Source organism: Macaca mulatta, chromosome 6 (genome assembly GCF_049350105.2).
Source record: "Macaca mulatta isolate MMU2019108-1 chromosome 6, T2T-MMU8v2.0, whole genome shotgun sequence".
NCBI classification, from domain to species: Eukaryota; Metazoa; Chordata; class Mammalia; order Primates; family Cercopithecidae; genus Macaca; species Macaca mulatta.
In genome coordinates this window covers 167,704,449-167,724,151 of record NC_133411.1, presented here as the reverse complement: position 1 = coordinate 167,724,151, position 19,703 = coordinate 167,704,449, and the positions used below count along the sequence as shown (strand labels likewise).

General features: G+C 40.2%; 1 protein-coding gene across 21 annotated transcripts in view; it reads left to right on the top strand.

Annotated features, from left to right (window-relative positions):
• The window catches only part of EBF1 (EBF transcription factor 1), a 412,068-nt gene that overhangs the window by 262,326 nt on the left and 130,039 nt on the right, over window positions 1-19,703 (top strand). The gene's annotated exons all lie outside the window — the stretch shown is intronic.

Sequence of the window (19,703 nt, the reverse complement as noted above, 5' to 3'; positions counted from 1 at the left end):
TCCCAGTACTTTGGGAGGCCGAGGCGGGTGGATCACGAAGTCAGGAGATCGAGACCATCCTGGCTAACATGGTGAAACCCCGTCTCTACTAAAAATACAAAAAACTAGCCGGGCGTGGTGGCGGGCGCCTGTAGTCCCAGCTACTCGGAGGCTGAGGCAGGAGAATGGCGTAAACCCGGGAGGCGGAGCTTGCAGTGAGCCGAGATCGGGCCACTCACTCCAGCCTGGGTGACACAGCGAGACTCCATCTCAAAAAAAAAAAACAAAAAACAAAAAACAAAAAACAATGGCAAATTCCTTATCAGATCTCAGGTGTAACCTGCTTTGTTTCCCATCACCCACTCTTTGCCGCCTAGAAGAGGATGGAGGAACCCATGGCAGAATGAACATGGACACATTTTATTTTGTATCCCTATACATTAATACATTTCTTTATTATTTTTACACAATCAACATTGGCTTTCATGCATGCAGGGACATAGATATTTGTGTAATTAGAGGATGGATGAATTGCCTCGAGAGTTAAAGCAAAACCTCAAATCTCTCTAACCCAACCTTTTATTGTTTCTTCTTCAGTCTTTCTGTCTTTCATGACTATTTACTCCTACCTCTCTCTGTATTATTTCATGCTGGCAGCCATTACACCCTTTTTGAATCAATTTTTTTTCTTGAATTATGTAACAACAGTCGCTCATTCTGAACTCCCTACAAGGGATGCTATTTGTTTGCCTTTCTAAAAAAGTTGGAGTTCTCCTAGTCTCCTTCTGAGGTCCAGATCTTTTCCCATTTTATAGGTTCTTTCTAGTATCTTCTCCACTCACAGCATCTTAACCACTATTTATGCATTGAGGACTCTGGCATCAGAATATCTGAGACCTGACACCCAGGTTTAGATCTAACTGTCCAGATGTCTGCTGGATATTTCCAGGAACTTCAACTCAGTCAGCCCCAAACTGAACTCACTGTCATCCTCAGGTGTTTTTCTGTTTGTTTATTTTGCCTCCATCCCAAGCTTCTTAGGTTCTCTGTCTTGGTTCATTCCTAACTGCATTGAATGCTGGGAAGATGACTGTGTCTATATTCAGCATGTTCCATGTTCACGTGTATAAATGCATGTGTCCATGTGTTTACCTTTATGTGCTTCTATTTATATTGGTAACGATGATGATGATAAAGCTAACATTTATTTGGTGCTTCTTTAGTGAGAGGCATTGTGCAAAGTATTTTACATGAGTTATCATGTTTATCTTCAAAATACCCTTGTTAAGAATATAGAAATGTGGATTATTCCTGTTTTAAAAATGAGGAGACAGATTTAGAAAAGTTAAGCAATTTACCCAAAGTCACACATCTACTAAATGGTAAGGCAGTGGTATAACCCAAGCAGTCTGACTCAGATATTTTCTGATGTTTTGGAACAAAAAAGAAATTGTCCCTAGTCTGTAAGCAGATATTTAGTGAGGCTATAAGGAGATCTTGCAACATCTGAGAGCCATAATGACCTCCCATAAATATGTACCGGAATCCCAGGAAAGCCTAGAGGGATCTTCAAAAGAGGTATTTGTCCCAATAGAGCCTAAAGGTGCCATCTGCATAAAGAACATTGACACACAACCAAAGTTCCTCATGCAGAGGGTAGAGTTGTGTGGAAGTGAGGGAACATGAACATTTTTCCAGAGTACAGCTACAGTGTTTATCAATTTTCACTTGCAGGGATTTTAGAAAAACAAGCTATGATTTAGCAGGCAATGTGAGCTTCACTTAACCTGTAAAGGTTTTGGTCAGTTCTCCAAGGCAAGAGAACCCCTCACCTAGATGGGGCATGAATAAAGTGCCCCCAAGACATCTCAGAGTAGTCTACTAAGAAATCATACTACATTTCCCAAGTCTTAAGACCGAACCAAGATGGAGAGGATTAGTCTTTGCTGTAGCTGTCCTGGCTACAGAGGTGTGTGTCATAATGATATTGGTTGAAGATTGCTTATGAATAAGACATACACTTTTCAGCATTTTTCTCATAGCACACTAATTGGGAGGCTGGTTTTGAATATTTTTATGTCTCTGTTGCTTCTGAGGGTGAGTGAAAGAGTGTCTTTCTGGCACAAAAAGTCTCTGGTCTCTTCCTTACATGCCCATGTGGCTTTTACCAGTTATGCTGAAAACCTGAGTCCTGGCACATCTGACTGAAGACGCCCTCTCTTCCCTCCTAAGCAGGGTCTGTGAAGTGGTCACTGCCGCTGCTTTCCTCCATCTCACTTTGCATGCTGGCCGGCCAGCCTGATCTTCATATAGCAATGCCGGAGCGCATCTGCTCTGAACAGCAATCAGAGGCCTGTGTAGGTGACTGAGGAGGACATAAGAAAGGTTGTTGATCTCTTGACATGGAAAGACATTCTGTCAAGCAAACTCAGCTTCACAGCGGCTGGGCTTCTGCTGTGTAAACAGAGATTGCTTAATTACACAGGTCATGTCAATTAGTGTGACCTTAGTGTTTTCAAGAAATTAATCACTTTCTGCAGAGCTGGGCTGTGTTCATACTTTAAGGCAGTATGGAATAAACCTTGTAGAAAATCTGGCCCAATCTTTTTTTTTTTTTTTAATTTACAATGGATGCTTTCTTTTGAAATCCCTAGGCTGTGGTTAGGGTAAGAAATTTGCTTAAATGCAACAGTGGATACTGGCTTTACTCAGGACTGGTGAGTATGAGGAAGGCTGGAGGACAGAGAAGGGGAGCAAGTTGGGGATGGAAATAGCTCATGACCCAGGGAGAAATTCACTTATGACTAAACGAGCCTATTTCTTCATCTTGACACTAAAAAGATGCTAATGTCAAAGGACTATGTTAAAACCATGCCATGGTCTGGTTTTTAACTGACAGGAGTCAGACAATTCAACCTTAAGATTTAAATCTTTTTCAGTAGCTTTACTTCTGGGGACTGGCAGAATTAGGGTGGTAAGGGAAGAACAAGAATCGGGTTCAAGCTGTCATTGCAATAGATACCGTAATACCTGGAGACTGAAGTAAAGTATACATTTCCAAATTCATCTTATCTCTTCAATAAAGTTTTTCCATTGGCTATAAAGCTATATTCACATATAAATATTAGATCTATAACTATATATGAATGTAAGTAGAAGACATAGTTCTGCACACGTGCATGCATGCATGCATTCAGTAATATTTATTGAAGTGCTAAGTGGTGAGTCTATCATGATGAACAAGAAAGATAAGGTCTTTGCCCTAATGAAACTTATATTCTTCTTGGGATGATACTAGCTCTTGTAACAAATAGACCATATAATATTGAATGGCTCACCTGCAGCAGAAGGTTATTTCTTGCTCATATAATAGTACAAGGCAGGTGTTCCTTGTTGACGAGCAGGTATTGTCCTTGAGGTTATTTGGGGACCTGGGATCCTTTTGTTTTATGCCTCTCCTATTCTATAGAATCCTCTGTCTTTATCAAGTCCTCTGATGGGAGAAGGGCACATGAAGGGTGCCATGTGCTTTTTAAAACCCTTGGCTTACAAATTTGCTCATTTTCATTGGCTAGAAATCAGTCACATGGTCATATACAACCACATGGAGGCTTGCATGGTCTAGCTGGGCAGCCCATGAAGACAAGAAAATGGATGTAAGCAGAATAATTACCATCAGCTGCCACAATGAAGATGTGTACAAATTAACAATTACAAATATTAGAAATTCTAATTTCTGCTATAAAGAAAATTAAACAGGACATTATGAGAGAGAAAAACAGTGTGGGATGGGAGATGAAAAGCTCTCTCTTTTTTTTTTTTTTGAGACGGAGTTTGGTTCTGTTACCAGGCTGGAGTGCACTGGCGCCATCTTGGCTCACTGCAACCTCTGTCTCCTGGGTTCAAGCGATTCTCCTGCCTCAGCCTCCTGAGTAGTTGGGACTACAGTCACGCACCAGCACCCCTGGCTAATTTTTGTATTTTTTTAGTAGAGAAGGGGGAAAACCTCTCCTAAAGTAAGTGACCGGGAAAGCATTCTGAGGTGAGGACATTCAAGTTCAGAGATCAAGAATAAGGATAAATCATCCTGGGAAGAGCCAGAGAGGGTTCTGAGCAGAGGGAAGAGCAAACACAAAACTCATGTTTACCTCATGTTTATCTAAGGAGGCAAACAATATTCCTTCACATCTGAGTCATTTGGATAGTAAAGAAGAGAAATCACCAGGTTATTCATCCCAAATTCCCACCAAAAATGTGTCTTGCTTTTTAAAATGATGACATGAGTTATGACATTAAAAGGCAACTCCCTGCCTTTTTGAGTAAATTCTAGAAATTTTGGAGAATCTTTGCTGTTTGTTTCAGAAGCCATGGTATCTCTGGATCCATATGTTATAGGGAATGATTAGAGGATTCTTAAAATACATGCCTGACCTCTGCAGTTTCTGTCTGCTTTAAATACACTTACATAAAAGGGATAAGAATATGCCCTCCTTTATTTCTCCTCCATTGACTCCCACCCCCTGTCTTGGATGTACTTACATTGTTATATTGTTTTGACAAATAGCACATCTTGCAATTAAATTCTCTACCAACAGAATGCTAGGGGCCTGAGCTGCGATCACTTTCTTCATACAGAATAATTTCAAGAGGCTCCATGCTGATTAATTATACTGAAAGCAGCTCTAATGATAGTTTCAGAATACAGGATTAATTCACATAACATGGTAAATACAAATGGTGGATTTTCAACCTGATATATTAAACCATTATGGCTTATTGGGCAAATATGTATCTTGGCATGAGCCTTATGCTGAGCCTTGGCAGAAAGTGTGCATCACTGAGAAGGAATCTTTACAAACAGCATTTGATGAGTGGTCGCTCTGCACTTAGAGAACATGTATTTCTACACTAAGTACAGCTGCCTTTGAAGGAAATGTAAAATACATTAAAGGATGAATGTAAAAGTGTTTGGTTTGATCAGTGATTGCCAATGGATGCTGGCTCTGAAGATACCTATAGTTATTGGGATTTACCAGCAAAAGCTATCCTTATATTCTTCCACTTATTAAGTTGTCACTTGTAGAGCTCTAGTTATATGTCAGACACTGTATTAAGTGTTATACATGTATACTCTTACTTATTTTTCTACCACTTTTTCTTGTTGGCTTTGGTCCTGTCAAGCACATTGGCCTTCCTTCATTTTTCTTCCCCACATACACCAAACTCATTCCTGTCTCAGGATCTTTGCACTTTCTCTTCTGTCTCCCTGGAAAACTCTTCTGACACACTGAATGGCCAGATATTTTTTATTCAGATTTCAGGCTGGGCACGGTGGCTCATACCTGTAAGTCCAGCACTTTGGGAGTATGAGGCAGGTGGATTGCTTGAGGCCAGGAGTTTGAGACCAGCCTGGCCAGCATGGCGAAACCCCATTTCTTCTAAAACAAACAAACAAAAAAATTCCTTTTTTTCATCACTTCCTTACAGAAGCCTTTCCTAATCACACGATTAAAAATATCTTCCACCTAGGAACCATCTAGGTGGAAGATATTTTATTATTTCTTAGAACTTATCACAATCTGAAATTTGCTTTTGTTGCTTACTTACTGTCTGACTCCCTCTCTGTCCCCAGTAAGAACTAAACTCCTGGTGTTGTGTGTCTCAGTTCCCCTGGCTAGGAAAAGGGATTCCCTTCCCCCTTGCGCTTCCCAGGTGAGGCAATGCCTCGCCCTGCTTCAGCTCTCGCTGGTTGGGCTGCAGCAGCTGACCAGCACCGATCATCTGGCACTCCCCAGTGAGATGAACCCAGTACCTCAGTTGAAAATGCAGAAATCACCGGTCTTCTGTGTCTCTCGCGCTGGGAGTTGGAGACTGGAGCTGTTCCTACAACACCTGGAAAATCGGGTAACTCCCACCCCAATACTGCGCTTTAAGCAAACAGGCACACCAGGAGATCATATCCCACAGCTGGCCGGGAGGGTCCCACACCCACGGAGCCTCCGTCATTGCTAGCACAGCAGTCTGTGATCTACCGGCAAGGCAGCAGCGAGGCTGGGGGAGGGGCGCCCGCCATTGCTGAGGCTTAAGTAGGTAAACAAAGCTGCTGGGAAGCTCGAACTGGGTGGAGCTCACAGCAGCTCAAGGAAACCTGCCTGTCTCTGTAGATTCCACCTCTGGGGACAGGGCACAGTAAACAATAACAAACACAGCCCAAACCTCTGCAGACGCAAACGACTCTGTCTGACAGCTTTGAAGAGAGCAGTGGATCTCCCAACACGGAGGTTGAGATCTGAGAAGGGACAGACTCCCTGCTCAAGTGGGTCCCTGAACCCTGAGTAGCCTAACTGGGAGACATCCCCCACTAGGGGCAGTCTGACACCCCACACCTCACAGGGTGGAGTACACCCCTGAGAGGAAGCTTCCAAAGCAAAAATCAGACAGGTACACTCGCTGTTCAGAAATATTCTATCTTCTGCAGCCTCTGCTGCTGATACCCAGGCAAACAGGGTCTGGAGTGGACCTCAAGCAATCTCCAACAGACCTACAGCTGAGGGTCCTGACTGTTAGAAGGAAAACTATCAAACAGGAAGGACACCTACACCAAAACCCCATCAGTACATCACCATCATCAAAGACCAGAGGCAGATAAAACCACAAAGATGGGGAAAAAGCAGGGCAGAAAAGCTGGAAATTCAAAAAATAAGAGCGCATCTCCCCCGGCAAAGGAGCGCAGCTCATCGCCAGCAACGGATCAAAGCTGGACGGAGAATGACTTTGACGAGATGAGAGAAGAAGGCTTCAGTCCATCAAATTTCTCAGAGCTAAAGGAGGAATTACGTACCCAGCGCAAAGAAACTAAAAATCTTGAAAAAAAAGTGGAAGAATTGATGGCTAGAGTAATTAATGCAGAGAAGGTCATAAACGAAATGAAAGAGATGAAAACCATGACACGAGAAATACGTGACAAATGCACAAGCTTCAGTAACCGACTCGATCAACTGGAAGAAAGAGTATCTGCGATTGAGGATCAAATGAATGAAATGAAGCGAGAAGAGAAACCAAAAGAAAAAAGAAGAAAAAGAAATGAACAAAGCCTGCAAGAAGTATGGGATTATGTAAAAAGACCAAATCTACGTCTGATTGGGGTGCCTGAAAGTGAGGGGGAAAATGGAACCAAGTTGGAAAACACTCTTCAGGATATCATCCAGGAGAACTTCCCCAACCTAGTAGGGCAGGCCAACATTCAAACCCAGGAAATACAGAGAACGCCACAAAGATACTCCTCGAGAAGAGCAACTCCAAGACACATAATTGCCAGATTCACCAAAGTTGAAATGAAGGAAAAAATCTTAATGGCAGCCAGAGAGAAAGGTCGGGTTACCCACAAAGGGAAGCCCATCAGACTAACAGCAGATCTCTCGGCAGAAACTCTCCAAGCCAGAAGAGAGTGGGGGCCAATATTCAACATTCTTAAAGAAAAGAATTTTAAACCCAGAATTTCATATCCAGCCAAACTAAGTTTCATAAGTGAAGGAGAAATAAAATCCTTTACAGATAAGCAAATGCTTAGAGATTTTGTCACCACTAGGCCTGCCTTACAAGAGACCCTGAAGGAAGCACTAAACATGGAAAGGAACAACCGGTACCAGCCATTGCAAAAACATGCCAAAATGTAAAGACCATCGAGGCTAGGAAGAAACTGCATCAACTAACGAGCAAAATAACCAGTTAATATCATAATGGCAGGATCAAGTTCACACATAACAATATTAACCTTAAATGTAAATGGACTAAATGCTCCAATTAAAAGACACAGACTGGCAAACTGGATAAAGAGTCAAGACCCATCAGTCTGCTGTATTCAGGAGACCCATCTCACACACAGAGACATACATAGGCTCAAAATAAAGGGATGGAGGAAGATTTACCAAGCAAATGGAGAACAAAAAAAAGCGGGGGTTGCAATACTAGTCTCTGATAAAACAGACTTTAAACCATCAAAGATCAAAAGAGACAAAGAAGGCCATTACATAATGGTAAAGGGATCAATTCAACAGGAAGAGCTAACTATCCTAAATATATATGCACCTAATACAGGAGCATCCAGATTCATAAAGCAAGTCCTTAGAGACTTACAAAGAGACTTAGACTCCCAAACATTAATAATGGGAGACTTCAACACTCCACTGTCAACATTAGACAGATCAACGAGACAGAAAGTTAACAAGGATATCCAGGAATTGAACTCATCTCTGCAGCAAGCAGACCTAATAGACATCTATAGAACTCTCCACCCCAAATCAACAGAATATACATTCTTCTCAGCACCACATCGTACTTACTCCAAAATCGACCACGTAATTGGAAGTAAAGCACTCCTCAGCAAATGTACAAGAACAGAAATTATAACAAACTGTCTCTCAGACCACAGTGCAATCAAACTAGAACTCAGGACTAAGAAACTCAATCAAAACCGCTCAACTACATGGAAACTGAACAACCTGCTCCTGAATGACTACTGGGTACATAACGAAATGAAGGCAGAAATAAAGATGTTCTTTGAAATCAATGAGAACAAAGATACAACATACCAGAATCTCTGGGACACATTTAAAGCAGTGTGTAGAGGGAAATTTATAGCACTAAATGCCCACAAGAGAAAGCAGGAAAGATCTAAAATTGACACTCTAACATCGCAATTAAAAGAACTAGAGAAGCAAGAGCAAACACATTCAAAAGCTAGCAGAAGGCAAGAAATAACTAAGATCAGAGCAGAACTGAAGGAGATAGAGACACAAAAAACCCTCCAAAAAATCAATGAATCCAGGAGTTGGTTTTTTAAAAAGATCAACAAAATTGACAGACCGCTAGCAAGACTAATAAGAAAAGAGAGAAGAATCAAATCGACGCAATAAAAAATGATAAAGGGGATATCACCACCGACCCCACAGAAATACAAACTACCATCAGAGAATACTATAAACACCTCTACGCAAATAAACTGGAAAATCTAGAAGAAATGGATAATTTCCTGGACACTTACACTCTTCCAAGACTAAACCAGGAAGAAGTTGAATCCCTGAATAGACCAATAGCAGGCTCTGAAATTGAGGCAATAATTAATAGCCTACCAACCAAAAAAAGTCCAGGACCAGATGGATTCACAGCTGAATTCTACCAGAGGTACAAGGAGGAGTTGGTACCATTCCTTCTGAAACTATTCCAATCAATAGAAAAAGAGGGAATCCTCCCTAACTCATTTTATGAGGCCAACATCATCCTGATACCAAAGCCTGGCAGAGACACAACAAAAAAAGAGAATTTTAGACCAATATCCCTGATGAACATCGATGCAAAAATCCTCAATAAAATACTGGCAAACCGGATTCAGCAACACATCAAAAAGCTTATCCACCATGATCAAGTGGGCTTCATCCCTGGGATGCAAGGCTGGTTCAACATTCGCATATCAATAAACATAATCCAGCATATAAACAGAACCAAAGACAAGAACCACATGATTATCTCAATAGATGCAGAAAAGGCTTTTGACAAAATTCAACAGCCCTTCATGCTAAAAACGCTCAATAAATTCGGTATTGATGGAACGTACCTCAAAATAATAAGAGCTATTTATGACAAACCCACAGCCAATATCATACTGAATGGGCAAAAACTGGAAAAATTCCCTTTGAAAACTGGCACAAGACAGGGATGCCCTCTCTCACCACTCCTATTCAACATAGTGTTGGAAGTTCTGGCTAGGGCAATTAGGCAAGAGAAAGAAATCAAGGGTATTCAGTTAGGAAAAGAAGAAGTCAAACTGTCCCTGTTTGCAGATGACATGATTGTATATTTAGAAAACCCCATTGTCTCAGCCCAAAATCTCCTTAAGCTGATAAGCAACTTCAGCAAAGTCTCAGGATACAAAATTAATGTGCCAAAATCACAAGCATTCTTATACACCAGTAACAGACAAACAGAGAGCCCAATCATGAATGAACTTCCATTCACAATTGCTTCAAAGAGAATAAAATACCTAGGAATCCAACTTACAAGGGATGTAAAGGACCTCTTCAAGGAGAACTACAAACCACTGCTCAGTGAAATCAAAGAGGACACAAACAAATGGAAGAACATACCATGCTCATGGATAGGAAGAATCAATATCGTGAAAATGGCCATACTGCCCAAGGTAATTTATAGATTCAATGCCATCCCCATCAAGCTACCAATGAGTTTCTTCACAGAATTGGAAAAAACTGCTTTAAAGTTCATATGGAACCAAAAAAGAGTCCGCATCTCCAAGACAATCCTAAGTCAAAAGAACAAAGCTGGAGGCATCACGCTACCTGACTTCAAACTATACTACAAGGCTACAGTAACCAAAACAGCATGGTACTGGTACCAAAACAGAGATATAGACCAATGGAACAGAACAGAGTCCTCAGAAATAATACCACACATCTACAGCCATCTGATCTTTGACAAACCTGAGAGAAACAAGAAATGGGGAAAGGATTCCCTATTTAATAAATGGTGCTGGGAAAATTGGCTAGCCATAAGTAGAAAGCTGAAACTGGATCCTTTCCTTACTCCTTATACGAAAATTAATTCAAGATGGATTAGAGACTTAAATGTTAGATCTAATACCATAAAAATCCTAGAGGAAAACCTAGGTAGTACCATTCAGGACATAGGCATGGGCAAAGACTTCATGTCTAAAACACCAAAAGCAACGGCAGCAAAAGCCAAAATTGACAAATGGGATCTCATTAAACTAAAGAGCTTCTGCACAGCAAAAGAAACTACCTTCAGAGTGAACAGGCAACCTACAGAATGGGAGACAATTTTTGCAATCTACTCATCTGACAAAGGGCTAATATCCAGAACCTACAAAGAACTCAAACAAATTTACAAGAAAAAAACAAACAACCCCATCAAAAAGTGGGCAAAGGATATGAACAGACATTTCTCAAAAGAAGACATTCATACAGCCAACAGACACATGAAAAAATGCTCATCATCACTGGCCATCAGAGAAATGCAAATCAAAACCACAATGAGATACCATCTCACACCAGTTAGAATGGCGATCATTAAAAAGTCAGGAAACAACAGGTGCTGGAGAGGATGTGGAGAAATAGGAACACTTTTACACTGTTGGTGGGATTGTAAACTAGTTCAACCATTATGGAAAACAGTATGGCGATTCCTCAAGGATCTAGAACTAGATGTACCATATGACCCAGCCATCCCATTACTGGGTATATACCCAAAGGATTATAAATTATGCTGCTATAAAGACACATGCACACGTATGTTTATTGCAGCACTATTCACAATAGCAAAGACTTGGAATCAACCCAAATGTCCATCAGTGACAGATTGGATTAAGAAAATGTGGCACATATACACCATGGAATACTATGCAGCCATCAAAAAGGATGAGTTTGTGTCCTTTGTAGGGACATGGATGCAGCTGGAAACCATCATTCTTAGCAAACTATCACAAGAACAGAAAACCAAACACCGCATGTTCTCACTCATAGGTGGGAACTGAACAATGAGATCACTTGGACTCAGGAAGGGGAACATCACACACAGGGGCCTATCATGGGGAGGGGGGAGCGGGGAGGGATTGCATTGGGAGTTATACCTGATGTAAATGACGAGTTGATGGGTGCAGCACACCAACATGGCACAAGTATACATATGTAACAAACCTGCACGTTATGCACATGTACCCTACAACTTAAAGTATAATAATAATAAAAAAAATAAAAATAAAAAAAAAAAAAGAACTAAATTCCTGCTTGGTAAATGCTTTATTGGTTTTGTTCATTGTTGCTTCTTCAGTGTGTAGAATAATGTTTGGCACATGGCAGGTACATAGTGGGCTCACCACTTATTCCTATGACTAAGTGACTCATCTAAGATTATAAGCAAGTAAGTGGTGAGACTGGGGATCAAACTCAGGATCATCTGACTCTGGAATCTGAGCCATTGACCAATATGCCATTTTCTTGCTCCTGATTTCCATGTCCCTATGCCATAGCCCCATCGTTACAGAGCACACATGACAATCCTGTTTGTCTCATTCCCACCTAAAATGGCCAATGAGGACACACACACAGAGAGCACCAGTTAAACACCAATGACACCCTAAAGAGTTGTCAAAAGTATCCCGATCCACAGAGGGAGGAATGAGGTTCAGATCACTTGTGAGCTTTTCATGTTTATCATGTGTCACTGTTCAGGAGACAGAGGCTAATTCTAGTTTCCAAAGATTTAAATTAGTTTAGCACATGTATCTGAGGATTTAGAAGTGTCCATTCTTGTCTTCCTGTTAAGAGCTAGTTTTGCCTCAAGCCTTAAAGTGGGAATGTAATTCCATTAACCACTCCTTTACTCCAGCAGTTCCACTCCATGACATCCTGTAGGTTCACACGTCCTCCATAATTTTTAATGAGTTATTTGGAATCTTTCAACCAGATAGAAGCTGGCAATCAGGCACATTTCTGAGAATATCGCATTCCATATCACTCAAGGATATTTTAAAGGACAAAGTTAAGAAAGACCTAACCGCTGCAGACCATTTTTATGTAAATAATACTTAAGCTGTAGTCAGTCACACAGGCACCATAGATTTGTACTGGAAGATATGAGGAGAGTCCAGGGAGAGGATGTAAGCCAGGACTGTGTATTGAAAGACCAGAGGCCAACTGTGTTGGCTCACACCTGTAATCCCAGCACTTTGGGAGGCCAAGATGGACGGATAACGAGGTCAAGAGATCAAGACCATCATAGCCAATGTGGTGAAACACCATCTCTAGTGACAATACAAAAATTAGCTGGGTGTGGTGGTGCGCCCCTCTAGTGCCAACTAGTCAGGAGGCTGAGGCAGGAGAATCGCTTGAACCTGGGAGGCAGAGGTTGCAGTGAGCCGAGATTGCGCCCTGCACTCCGGCCTGGCGACAGAGCAAGAGTCTATCTCAAAATAATAATAATAATAATAATATTAATAATGAAAGGTCAGAACTGGGAGTGGGTGAGAACTGCACTATGAGTCTACAGGGTTCCCTTCAGACTTCCTTTTTTCTTAATTTATCCTATGACCTTGAAGTTGTTTTAAACTCCTGGACCTTAGTTTTCCAAGCTCTAAAAGGAAGTGTTGGACAAATTTGGACTGTCATAACTTACACTGAGGACTCCTTTTATCATTTTCTCCTATGAACCTCCTATGATGACATATTTTTCAATCAAATTGCATTATTAAGAATCACATTCTCTTTAGAGTTCTTTAAAGTCATGTAAAACTGCTAGTTGAGAGCTTCTCATGTAGATGAGATAACCAGAGTTTCCATATGGAGTTGATAGGGTCCCAGACAAGGGAAAGTTAACTGAATATTTCAGTATGCAGACTTACTGTGGATGCTTTTATGATTCCCTCTCTGCAATAATGTCACCCATTATTACAGTCAAAAACTCTTATTTGGGAGCCACTAGATTAGCTGATCTCTGGGGTCTCTTGTGACTCTAATATTTGACGAGTCTGCAAAGTAGTTCAGCTGACAAGTGGAATGTAGAATGTAGACTATAGAGGGTTGAGGGTAGAAGTGTGATCAGTACCTTTTAAAAATATATAGAGTTTATTTTGTCGAGCAGTTTTAGGTTTACAGAAATATAATACCCTCTCAACCCCATCCCCATCCCCTACTCCCCAGTTTCCCTTATTATTAACATCTTGCATTAGTGTGATATATTTGTTACAACTGATGTGCCAATATTAACATATTATTAAAATCCATAGTTTTGTGAGTCGGGTGTGGTGGCTCATGCCTGTAATCCCAGCACTTTGGGAGGCTGAGGTGGGTAGATCGCATGAGCCCAGGAGTTTGAGACCAGTCTGGGCAACATGGTGAAACTATTTTCACAAAAAAAAAAAAAAAAAAAAAAAAAGCTGAGTGTGGTGGTGCATGCCTCTAGTTCCAGCTACTCAGGAGCTAAGATGGGAGGACCACTTGAGCCCAGGAGGCGAAGGTTGCAGTAAGCTGAGATCACACCACAGCACTCCAGTCTGGGTGACAGCAGGACCCTGTCTCAAAAATCAGTATCAATTAATTTATAGTTTACACTAGAGTTCACTGTTTGTGTGTACATTCTATAGGTTTGGACAAACACATGAACATATGCATCATTACAGTATTATACAGAATGGTTTCACTGCTCTAAAAATCCCCTATCCTTCACCCATTCCTCCCTCTCCTCTCCCAGACTCCTGGCAGCCACTGATCTTTTCACTTTCTTCATAGTTGTGCCTTTTCCAGAATGTCGTATAGTTGGAATCATACAGTATATAGTCTCTTGAGATTGATGTTTTCTTATTTAGTAACATGCATTTAAGACCCCTCTATGACTCTCTGTGGCTTGATAGCTCATTTTCTTAAATTGCAAAATGATATTCTATTATATGGATTGCCAGTTTGTTTATCCATTGGTCCGTTGAAGGACATCTTGGTTGCCAATGCCTTTTATTTAGTTGAGTTTTTTATTCACATAATTTTAGGTTTACATGCAGTTATAGAAGTAATACAGAAAGATCCCGTGTACCCATTACCCAGTCTTCCTCAGTAACATTTTGCAAAGTTATTTTTACAATATAACAACCAGAATATGGGCATTCATGTAATCTACCATCTTATTCAGCTTTCCCTTGTTTTACTAGTACTTGTGTGGGTATATTTTTAGTTCTATAAAATTGGATCATGTGACTAGCTTTGTCTAACACCACAGTCCATATATAGGGAATTTTCATCAGCACAAGGATGCCTCATCTTGTCCTTTTTTAGTAATCATACTCACCTTCTCTGTGTGTCCAAACTTCCTCCTGTAAGGATTGGATTAGGGACCTTTCTAATGGCCTCATTTGAAAGTAGTCAAAGCCCTATCTGAAAATATAGTCACATTCTGAGGCACTGGGGATCAGGCCTTCAATGTATGAATTTCTGGGGAAGGAACAATTCAGTCCTTAACATGCTGTATGTATCCCCTGGTTACTGGCTTTTTACCCTAACATAATTCCCTAGGATATCAATAGTTTGTTCCTTTTTATTGCTGAGTATTATTCCATGAAATGCTTCCCGGTGCTTTTCATTTCACGTACTTCAAGTTAATATTTTTAAAGCCTTGTGATTAGGTACCCTAAATTAATGCAAAAGTACAACAAGCAAAAAACAGAGGTTAGGAAGCATAGAACAGACTAACTTCAACACTAATTTCCTTTTACCGAGTTACCGTGTATCAGCATTAAAAGCCAAGATTTGGAATTTTTAAATAATCATTCAAAATTAACATGAGGCAGTGTTTATTTTTTGGAAGGAGGTACTTCACTGTCACAATATTCTAAATTTAAACTTTGAAAATATATTTATGGTCTAATCTTTGCTGTGATTCTGTGTTTGTTGGAGAAACGCTTAAAGATACAAATTTCAACGTGTTTGGTTGCTTTTTTCATAACCCCTTCGTCCAGACAAACTGCTGCTTTTGTTCATGTGATCTTCCACTCATGATCGAATTTAGCTGCTTGTATCTTTTTGAAAATCTGCTCATGAGAGAGAGGTTGTGCTTCATGAATCTTAGATAATAAAGTTAGGACATACTAGGTCTCCTGCATGACATGAAGGGAAGAGGGGCCGCCCGAGAAGAGATGGTGAGGAAGTACTCACCAATAACAAAACTCCTGAGAAACCCTCGTTGATGGGAAATACTGGGAAAACTAGACTGAAATGGTGAGACATCTCATTTACAGACTATTTTCAGAATAGTAAGGTTTCATTTAGTTCTAATAAAGCCTCAACTGTAACAGGCTAAGACACAGAGAGGGTCTAGAAAGCAACGTTATATAAACCAATGAAAACCATAATTCATGCAAGGCCTAAATGTATAATAATGTGTTACTGGCACAAAAGTCTTTAAAATTGTACGTTCGTGTGGAGCAGTGGACATAGAATAAATACTTTCCGTATCCTTTTATTTAAAATTACAGTGTATGCTGGGTCTTCTTTATGGTCATTAAGATGCTTCAGATTATCAACCCGACACATTCTTTTGAACTTCTTGTTTAACATCAGCAACAAAGTGACAACTACTACTCTGTTACTGCTACTGTTTATTGAGTGCTCCATACAGGAACCATGCTGGCCACTTTAATTAATTTAATCCTCACAGTTACCTTATGAGTTAAGTATGGTGATTATTCCCATTGAGAGTCAGGGACACCGGGACTCAGAGAAGTTAACCTGGCCAAAGTCACATTAACCAGGAAAGCTTGAGAGCCAAGAATGAAATTCTGTGTCTAGTTCTTTCAAATTCTAAATAGAGGGGGATAGGAATAATACCTTTTAGGGATATCGATCCAGAAAAGGATATAACAGAAGAGATTCTGAACCACTGATATGAGCCAAGAAATTGAAAACATCAGTGTAAAATATCCAAAGTCCATGGGTAGCTAGAAACTTCTTTTCTGCCCTTCTCATTCTCTGATAACAAATACTCTCAATTGGAAAGGAGGGCCCAGATGAGAAGTACCTTGGAACATGCTGAGTGTTAATCAGCATATCTCTAGATTGCCACATTAAGAAGCAAAGCCCCCTAATAGAAATTTCATCCCAAAAATATAGTGATAAAGTATATATGTATAAATCTAAACCTGTTTACATAGGCTGATATTTGTTTCAGGAGATATAACTTAGGCATCTTCAAGAATCAAGTGCACAATTTATTTCAAAACCATTCTAGAGCAGTGCCATCCTATAGAACATTCTGCGATGATAAAACAAATTCCCTGTTCACCATGTCCAGTGCAGTAGCCAATAGTTGCCTATGGCTATGAAACACTCAATGCAGCCATTGAGGCTCAGGAAGGGGATCTAAAATGTCGTTTAGTTTAAATTTAAATAGCCAGGCATTTGGCTTCTGTATTGGACAGTGCAGTTCTAGAAAGTAAAGGTGTAATTATAACAGATATCATGAAATTCTAAACATAGCTTTTCCTTCATATTCTCATCATCTATTTCTCTGGGCAGGGGAGTGGAGAAGGGGAGAAAGAAGGAAAGGGTGGTTGTGTCCAAAGGTAAAATCATTTTGAATGTTTGTCTGTCTGAAATTTCGGCTGTGTTTTATTGACAAAATTGAGGAAGGTTGAAGATTTGGCAGGCCTGTCTGTCCCCTCGCCTGTGTGAATGTGTCAGCACCTCATTAATAATGTGTTAAACTGTAAAGGCCCTTTTCCCTCCTACTATGGGCCTATTTTTAAAGAACACTTCAGTACCCCTTTTGCATCTCACGGTGTTTTTTTTTTTTTTTTTAATTTACAAGTTGCTCTGTGGATTAATTTTAGCATATGTTTTATTTAAATATATCCTGAATATTTCCAAATTGAAATGGGAGAAATTGTTTTGTGGTAGGGAAGTTGTGCTGTGAGTTTTGGAGGAATGTATTAGCTGCTCATTTTCTAGAAATTAAAAGTATGAAGATTCTCTGTATTATCTTCTCTCCAATTTTGATTGGCATTTCAGCCAAATGATTCTATCACACATGTGGCCCTGGTGGTTCTTCTCTTGCCAAGAAAAGAAAAACATATGGGGTATAGTTTTTTTTTTTCCTTAACCGTTTTTGACATTTTTGTTCAATGTAGGATTAGATGACAGTGTCTTTGAAAGATACTGAGTATTTTAAGCCTTAAGTTTGTAGAGCTTGTGTCTTACAGGTGCATGGTGAATTATCATTGTTTTTTTTCTTCCTAAGACAGACATCTAGAATAACCACTTTCTGTATTTCCTGACACTGAAAACAGATACGGTTTGGGATTCCTTTTATAGTTTCTTCAGCTAACGACTCCAGTGACAGCTCGATTGTGGTCTCATAGTAAATCAAAATTTCTTTGAAAGACCCAGCTCTGTTATGTAATTGTAAGTCCTAAGAAGTCATCTCTCCAAAAAGAAAGGTGAATTTCTGTTGCCTTAAATAATAATGGCTTTGCCACTACATATGATAGTTTTTGAAGGCAAAGTAAGTAGACCGTTTTCTTCTTTTCTTCCTTCTTTTAAATTAATCTGTAAACACATAACCTGTGTTTACACATAAGGCTGTGTCAGATCTGGTTGGCCAATCATGAATAAAGAGAAGAACCGCTCTGCAAACTTCTGCATCGAACGTACGTGTCATCCCCCAAATGATTTGTTCTAGATGGAATGTGGGGTTTCACAGTGGCTAAGGAGAATACTCTGATTCCCTTACTGAACTCTCAACTGTTTCCTATGCATTTTAATAAAGCAGATTTAGAAAACAAAATCAACCTTATGCTACTAGCATGAGTGATGTGTTCATAGCCTGCAATTTGTTGGCATCTTTGAGGCTCTGGGAAAGGAAATTCACCATATTTTGCCAGGATGCACTTAGGTCAATGAGGAGGACAGTGGAACTTTTAAGTATGGAAAGACTGGTGGGGACTGGGGTCCCAGCTGACAATTCACAGGCGTAGGCCAGGGCCCAGAGTTTTCCCCTCTGCCCAACTTAGCTGATGAAACATTAGTGTTGCACAAGACTCTTCAGAAGTCGATGCCCGTTTCGGCCAACTCGGAGAAAAGGCTTCCTCAGAAACTGAGGCCTCCGTCTGTGCCAATCCTTGTAAGCGGTTCACCTCTTCAGAGGCTAATGCCTCTCAAAACCAAGAACAATTAAAGCGAGAGTCTTTCCAAGCAACTGGGGAATTGAGCAAAATAAATCAGAAATCCTCAGCCTTCGCTCTGGAGGCTCGCCTCATTATGAGAGCAGATCTATTAGCCCTCTTGCCATTGTCTTTCATTTCTCAAGTGAGGTGATTCTAATTAAATTAATCTGCATGTCAATCTATCGGTGATCAATCAAAGAGCCTGAGGTTTCCCCTATGCTGCAGGGTGCTTGCGGCTGACAGGGGCTGATAATGGAGGAAGAAATAAACTGTCGAGCAAAGTTAATTAGTCAACATAATAGGTGGATTAAACGGGAGCGGGCTGATTGCTGTTTCCCTTGTCAAAGCATGAGGTGGGAGCTGAAGCTGCAATTACAGACAATTATTATATTTGGTTGTAAGAGGTCGCATGAATAAACATATCTCTGTGGGTTTCAGTTTTAATCCCTTTCCCCATTTAATATAAGGAGAAGTGTAGGTCATTTCTTCTCATTGTTTTAGTCAAAGTTCTCTGAGACAACATCTTTGCCTGTGTCTCTTCTGGCAAACTCGGTTCACAGTCACTTTATGAGATAGTTTCAGTGTCTAAATTATGCCTTGGGCCAGTCCCACCAGTTTTTTTTTTTTTTTTTTTTTTTTTTTAATTTGAAACAGATCTAGGACCCTTAATTAGCAGGAATTTTTTGGGGTGGGGTGATGGTGATAGTAGTGAGGGGGACTTTGGTCTGATGAACCAAACTAATGTGGAAAGAAAAAAGTACAAGAAATCTCAAAAAGACACCCAGGAGAGAAAATGCATCCCAGCTCTTACTGAAATCTTTTTCATTTCTCTATCCTCTTAACCCTGACACAGTGGGGGGGAAATATTTTAAAGATTCAAAAGATTTTTATTTGCATGATCAACTGTGATATCTGCTTCAGTGTCTAAACTGAAGGGTAATTTAGGTGAAACACAACCACCCTTGTGTAAAAAATATGCTAATAAAGATCC